The sequence below is a fragment of the Coregonus clupeaformis genome, unplaced genomic scaffold (assembly GCF_020615455.1).
Source record: "Coregonus clupeaformis isolate EN_2021a unplaced genomic scaffold, ASM2061545v1 scaf0731, whole genome shotgun sequence".
Classification (NCBI taxonomy): domain Eukaryota; kingdom Metazoa; phylum Chordata; class Actinopteri; order Salmoniformes; family Salmonidae; genus Coregonus; species Coregonus clupeaformis.
Window position 1 is genome coordinate 132,727 of NW_025534186.1, and position 7,694 is coordinate 140,420.

The 7,694-nt window shown below is 42.7% G+C and overlaps 1 non-coding gene across 1 annotated transcript; it reads left to right on the forward strand.

The window, feature by feature from the left end:
- The first annotated feature begins 6,727 nt into the window (after window positions 1-6,727).
- Window positions 6,728-6,808, forward strand: trnaa-agc. Its single transcript has one exon. It is a non-coding gene; the product is annotated as a tRNA-Ala (tRNA).
- Window positions 6,809-7,694: the final 886 nt, after the last annotated feature.

The following is a 7,694-nucleotide window of genomic DNA, read 5'->3' on the forward strand; positions in this document are numbered from 1 at the left end:
CGATTGTGTTAGCACGCGCGTGTCTAGTGTGTGTGTGTGTGTCAGTGTGTGAGAGGAGGTAGAAAGGAGCTGGAAGGGAGACATCTAGCGGTAAACAGACAACACTGCAATGTGATATAATGCAGTAATCTCTAAAAACGTTTAGGTCTGTCTGTTTGTGACTGTCTGTCTGATGCTGATTACATTTACATTGACGTCATTTAGCAGACTGAGTTACTTTCCATCTCTGGAGAATGAGTTAGCTTCTAGTTCTGCTGTCAGGGGAGCAGTATTTGGCTATACGAACTCCACCGCAGACCTTCCCTAGCATTCTCTAGCTTTCTTCTTAGTTTCTGGAAATATCAGGTAGATTATAGGAAAATATGCGGTAATGTATAGTTTGAATGGAGTTATATTATTAGAAAAAGCAATTGAGACTGTTTCAGATCTGTTTCAGTTTGTAATGTATTTCAACCATTGAGGACCCAAACTGTTTCAGAAAAAAAGTTGAATATAAATGTGGTCTTACTGTGTATTTACATGGTAATTAGCATGGTACATCGACCGTTTTCAAATGAATTAATTCCATGCAATAGATTAATTCACTCTCGTTAGTAATCAAATATAAGTTTGCTCTACCGCTGCAGCATGTCAACAGTTTGTTGACTGAAAGAGAGAGAGAGAGAGACCTGAGCTGTGTGGATGACGACATGGCTGTGCAATTTCCCTCGTTAGCAAGTCTCTCCCTCTCTCGGCAGGATTCTGACCTTTGACCTTGACCCCTCACCCCAGCAACGGCCCCTCTCTATACCCCCATCACTGACCTGTCAATCAGATGTCAGAGACTCGCCCCCCCTGCAGAGCCTTGGGTCCTGGGGAGGGGGAGAAAGTGAGAGAGAGAATAATAATGCTGTGGTATGAAGCAAACAGAGAGAGAAGGACAAAACCCTATTCAGCCATTCAGTGTAAACTGAAACGAATGCGGAGGTGGCTACTTACATTCACTACGCTAGAGGACTACCATTATATGTACTGAAAGTTGGAATAATAGACAGGCCCATATAAGGTAGGCTAGAAGAGTACTTTTTATTGTGGATGGAGAAAAAAAATCAGGCTGGCCTGAATGAATCACACTAGTTGTACACCTTTCAGTTTTTCTTTCTTTGTTTTGGTCAGTTTCTTTCATCTCAGTATACACGGCCCGCCTCTTAACCGGGAGACCTAAACAAACAACCTTTGACCAGTAAATGTCAAGAGCCTAACCTTGTAACCTCATAGTTACAACATGGCATCCAACAGCTATGCCCTTTTAAACCATCTCCAGCTCTCACTGTCACTGGTATTTACCACAGGCTAGCTGACATGAGATGTTCCATTGGGGACAGACAGAACACATCATCAATATTCTCACCAATGGAGAGTTCAAGAACAAAGTATGTAGTATCTGAAAATGCACTATGACGATGCAGTGATGCATAACAGTATTGGTAAATTCATCTCTCTGTATGTAATTAGTGTATTTCACTGTTTGTATGTTACCCCAGAGTTCATATAACATTAAAACATAATACAGTAATACACTTCAAACCTAAGGTTACCCCCAACCAACGCCCCCACCTCTTCACCCCTAGCCCCTGGCCCCCCAGGCAGTAACCCACACTACACAGGCAGACCGATGGAATGTCTGACAGCTCTGGTCTTCTAATACCGCAGTAGCATAACCTCTGCCCTCTAATCTCAAATTCCTGGCCCCTGACCCAGCACCTATTGCCTAGGGCCCTATGCCATCACAGCCTCTAACAAGGTTTCCAGGTAAAAAAATTAAATAAATGTTTTCCGGCCTAGGGAGAGATACAAGGAAGAGGATTGGCGGTACATTTCCCAAGAAAGGAAACATATTTTGAGCCACAGGAATTGAGGTGTGGGTGGACTCATCTTTGTATCTGTACCATTATAGTGTCTGTGACAGCATGGGCAGCGCCATTGAGGCTAAAGTGGTCAATTTTCTTCTTCACGATTGGCTGATCCCTCCTAATGACCCGGTTGGACATGACTCCAACCGAGAAAACAGGAGGGATCAGCCAATGAATTTGGAAGTCCCACCCAGTTAACTACATTCAAATGGTGGAAGCCCTCAAAAGGCACTGCCCATGCTAAAACTGCCCTTTGACCACTAGAGGCCTCTATCATTCTCTATAGGGTGGACTGAGGGAAGGCTTGTGGCTGTTTCCTGTTTCCTGTGAACTATTTCCTGCCTTCTATCACACCTGGGTAACTAACTCCCCTGATGTGAGAGGATACCTGGGGCTACAGGTCCCTGGTTACTTTAGAAACAGAACATTGTTTCGTATAAGCAGTTTGGCTGGAACACAATCACTCTTCACTTATCTGTTCTATAACAACCCATTTCTATGCTGCTTGCCTGCACAAGAGCCGAGGCTCCAGTTACTACAGAAATGCAACACACAGAGCCTACATCACACACCTTCCTTAAACAGCCTACATCTTTAAGTGGATATGTGCTCTTTAGGATCTATATGCTCTATTTCTACACTGTGTACCCTTAGCCTTCAACAGAGGGGCAGCATTGCTGTCAGGCTCATAGTGTATATCGCATGTCAGCTGAGACTGAGCCTGTTCCTGGAGACACAGCAATCTCCACAGCTTCTCTGCTCAAACCAACCACACCCTTCCCAACACAACACTACCCGCACAGCCAGGGCCATTAGAGCTCATTAGTCTGATCAATAACCCTGTGAAAACCCAGTTAAACTGTAAAGGGTTTGGGAAAGACAGGGAACACACTCCTGGTTGGTTGGTCTGTCCTGTCTAATCTGATACTGTAGTTACAGTTGATATGAGGAAAGGCTACAGTATGTATGGATAAAGAGATGAAGCCAATGATCTAGAGAGAGAGAGAGAGAGAGAGAGAGAGAGAGAGAGAGAGAGAGAGAGAGAGAAAGAAAGAGAGTGTGTGTGTGTGCATGTGTATGTGTGTGACACACAGCCTCACACAGAGAGAGCGTTGTGACTAATTGGTGAGAGATCCCGTGACAGAAGCCATTTCATGAACAACAGCCGCTTTTCAAAAAACACAATTTTCTATTCTCTCAGAGAATAGAAAACCCCAAATCGTCAAAAATAAACATGTTTCATCCCCTATGAAGCTAAACCAATCAGGTGGAATGGACTGGAGAGAGTTTGTCAGTGATTTGCTACCGCTACATGACATTGATGAAAGGCTAGAAAACCGACAGCACACTGCAAGCCGAACATAATAGCATTGTTAAACGCTAACAGAGGTGGTAAAAGAGGCCAACTGCCATCCGATCCATAACATACAGTACAGTAGGCCCTGTGTGTCGGCTGCATTACTGACACAGTAACAGGACACCGTTCAGCTGTTGCAGGGATACATGTCATATACGAGTCAACACTGAGACTCTGTTCCTATGTAAGAGGCCCTTGTCAACACATTCCACACTTTATGAGTGAGGGACAATTTGAGGCAACCAGAAGGCCTATGCTAGCCTGGATGCAGTCTCTGTTCAGCTATTACATTCCACTCCTTTCTTTTGCCAAATATCTTTCTTTAACAGGAGTGGCAAGGAGTGGAATGTTAGCTAAAAATACTTGTACCCAGACTAGGCCTATGGGTGAAAATGGGTGGATGGTTGAGGTAACTGCTTTGAATGAATCTGTTGATCTGCAATTTGATGTTATAGGCTTATTACTACTGAAGGGGTTAATTGAAGTAGTGGCAGGGCCTTGGTACTGTATGTCTATAACCATAACCTGTTATCAAAGTACAGTAGGCCGAAACACTCCAGTACAGTTTGAATCCAAACATGTATTAGTCAAGGCCTTTTAGCATAATTATGGGTAAAGTTTAGTGTAGTTTCATTGAGTTTGTCTTTGCCTGCAGTACTCATTTTACACAGCAGAGGGGGATATGCTTCCGATAATGACGGCGATTACATCAAAAAACGGATATGTGCCTGTTCTTACGGTGTACAAGTTCTCATGTCTTCCATCAGCTTTGGTTGTTGTACAATATAACTAACACATTCAAATAAATTAACTAATGCAATAAAACAAAACAAATATGAACATCAACTGATTTGGAATTGGAACTGAAACAACCAGATGATCTGGAACTGAACCTTATAGTGGATGTAGATTCAACTACCTAACAGCAGTGGAGGTGTCTGAGAAACTGTCATTTTCTCAGTTGTGTCTGTCTGTGTTGTGGTTCAGTGGAGCAGCTCTTCTCTGTACAGCAGAGGATGTGGCTGGGGTGGAGCCAGGCGCACTGTGCTGCTCACTACATGTGTGTAGGCACTGTATTGTATGTCTGCACATTGTGTGTGTGTGTGTGAGTATGTGTGTAAACATATAGGATTGTGAATGTGTGTATATGCATAATGCATATGGTATGTGTGTGGTTGTATGAATGCATGCATGGTATGTGAGCGTCTGAGTGTGTGTGTTTGAGTGTGTGTAGGGGCATGCAGGTTTCCGCGAAAGCATGTGCTGCTTATCAGCAAGCGGGTGAAGTGGTGCAGGTGCGAGAGTGACGTGGTTCCTGTGGTCTCCCCTCTTCTCTCCCCCCTCCATCTCCCCCTCCATGTGAAGTGACCATCTCTGTGTGTGTGTGTGCTAAGCGCCTAGAACCCAGGAAATCACTGCAACTGTCACACATGGGTTCCCCATCTGGGTGACTGAAACACTGACCTGACTCAGGTTAAAGTTGTAGGGCCCAAACCAAGACTTATAGTAGACTGGCTACAGCACAGCTATTGCGTTGCGGTTTGTAGCCTAAATGTAAAATATTCTGGTATTTTTGTGAGTTAAGATATATGCTCGCTTTAGATACGAATTACAGTTGAAGTCGGAAGTTTACATACACTTAGGTTGGAGTCATTAAAACTCGTTTTTCAACCACTCCACAAATGTATTGTAAACAAACTATAGTTTTGGCAAGTTGGTTAGGACATCTACTTTGTGCATGACACAAGTATTTTTCCAACAATTGTTTACAGACAGATTATTTCACTTATAATTCACTGTATCACAATTCCAGTGGGTCAGAAGTTTACATACACTAAGTTTAAACAGCGCCTTTAAACAGCTTGGAAAATTCCAGAAAATGATGTCATGGCTTTAGAAGCTTCTGATAGGCTAATTGACATCATTTGAGTCAATTGGAGGTGTACCTGTGGATGTATTTCAAGGCCTACCTTCAAAATCAGTGCCTCTTTGCTTGACATCATGGGAAAAGCAAAAGAAATCAGCCAAGACCTCAGATTTTTTTTTGTAGAACTCCACAAGTCTTGTTCATCCTTGGGAGCAATTTCCAAACGCCTGAAGGTACCACGTTCATCTGTACAAACAATAGTACGCAAGTATAAACACCATGGGACCACGCAGTCGTCATACCGCTCAGGAAGGAGACGCGTTCTGTCTCCTAGAGATGAACGTACTTTGGTGCGAAAAGTGCAAATCAATCCCAGAACAACAGCAAAGGACCTTGTGAAAATGCTGGAGGAAACAGGTACAAAAGTATCTATATCCACAGTAAAACGAGTCCTAAATGGACATAACCCGAAAGGCCGCTCAGCAAGGAAGAAGCCACTGCTCCAAAACGGCCATAAAAAAGCCAGACTATGGTTTGCAACTGCACATGGGGCCAAAGATCGTACCTTTTGGAGAAATGTCCTCTGGTCTGATGAAACAAAAATAGAACTGTTTGGCCATAATGACCATTGTTATGTTTGGAGGAAAAGAGGGCGGCTTGCAAGCCGAAGAACACCATCCCAACTGTGAAGCACAGGGGGGGCAGCATCATGCTGTGGGGGTGCTTTGCTGCAGGAGGGACTGGTGCACTTCACAAAATAGATGGCATCATGAGGAAGGAAAATTATGTGGATATATTGAAGCAACATCTCAAGACATCAGTCAGGAAGTTAAAGCTTGGTCGCAAATGGGTCTTCCAAATGGACAACGACCCCAAGCATACTTCCAAAGTTGTGGCAAAATAGCTTAAGGACAACAAAGTCAAGGTATTGGAGTGGCCATCACAAAGCCCTGACCTAAATCCTATAGAAAATGTGTGGGCAGAACTGAAAATGCGTGTGCGAGCAAGGAGGCCTACAAACCTGACTCAGTTACACCAGCTCTGTCAGGAGGAATGGGCCAAAATCCACCCAACTTATTGTGGGAAGCTTGTGGAAGGCTACCCGAAACATTTGACCCAAGTTAAACAAATTAAAGGCAATGCTACCAAATACTAATTGAGTGTATGTAAACTTCTGACCCACTGGGAATGTGATGAAAGAAATACAAGCTGAAATAAATCATTCTCTCTACTATTATTCTGAGATTTCACATTCTTAAAATAAAGTGGTGATCCTGACTGACCTAAGACAGGGAAGTTTTACTAGGATTAAATGTCAGGAATTATGAAAAACTGAGTTTAAATGTATTTGGCTAAGGTGTATGTAAACTTCCGACTTCAACTGTACATCTCTGATACCATCTCTGTTCCTCATCTGACAACACAGAATAGACTACACTACTTGACCATCTGACAACACAGAATAGACTACACTACTTGACCATCTGACAACACAGAATAGACTACACTACTTGATCATCTGACAACACAGAATAGACCACACTACTTGATCATCTGACAACACAGAAGACAACACTACTTTACCATCTGACGACTGTATATAACACATTACATCACTGTAGCTCAATTGGTAGAGCATGGCGCTAGCAACGCCAGGGTTGTGGGTTCGATTCCCACAGGGGGCCAGTATGAAAAATGTATACACTCACTAACTGTAAGTCGCTCTGGATAAGAGCGTCTGCTAAATGACTAAAATGTAAATGTTATGGCAGCCTCATGCCGTAACTGTCAAGTGTTTCCAGATTTCTATGAAATAGGACCTATAATTAATTACAATGAGGGAAATAGTTTTCCTTCCAAAAAACTGTAATGAAGTATGTTAAAATACCAGTCATCTAAAATATTAATGCAAGTAGACAACTGTTTAGCATAATGAGCCAACATAACAATGTTCTATGAGGAAATAGCAAATGGTCTGTTTGAGAGTTGGGTTTTTTAAAGTGTTTTTTTTCTCCAATTTATGCTTTGGCCACAAATACAAGTACAGTGGGAGAAAAAAGTATTTAGTCAGCCACCAATTGTGCAAATTCTCCCACTTAAAAAGATGAGAGAGGCCTGTAATTTTCATCATAGGTACACGTCAACTATTTTTTTCCAGAAAATCACATTGTAGGATTTTTTATGAATTTATTTGCAAATTATGGTGGAAAATAAGTATTTGGTCAATAACAAAAGTTTCTCAATACTTTGTTATATACCCTTTGTTGGCAATGACACAGGTCAAACGTTTTATGTAAGTCTTCACAAGGTTTTCACACACTGTTGCTGGTATTTTGGCCCATTCCTCCATGCAGATCTCCTCTAGAGCAGTGATGTTTTGGGGCTGTCGCTGGGCAACACAGACTTTCAACTCCCTCTAAAGATTTTCTATGGGGTTGAGATCTGGAGACTGGCTAGGCCACTCCAGGACCTTGAAATGCTTCTTACGAAGCCACTCCTTCGTTATCCGGGCGGTGTGTTTGGGATCATTGTCATGCTGAAAGACCCAGCCATGTTTCATCTTCAATGCCCTTGCTGA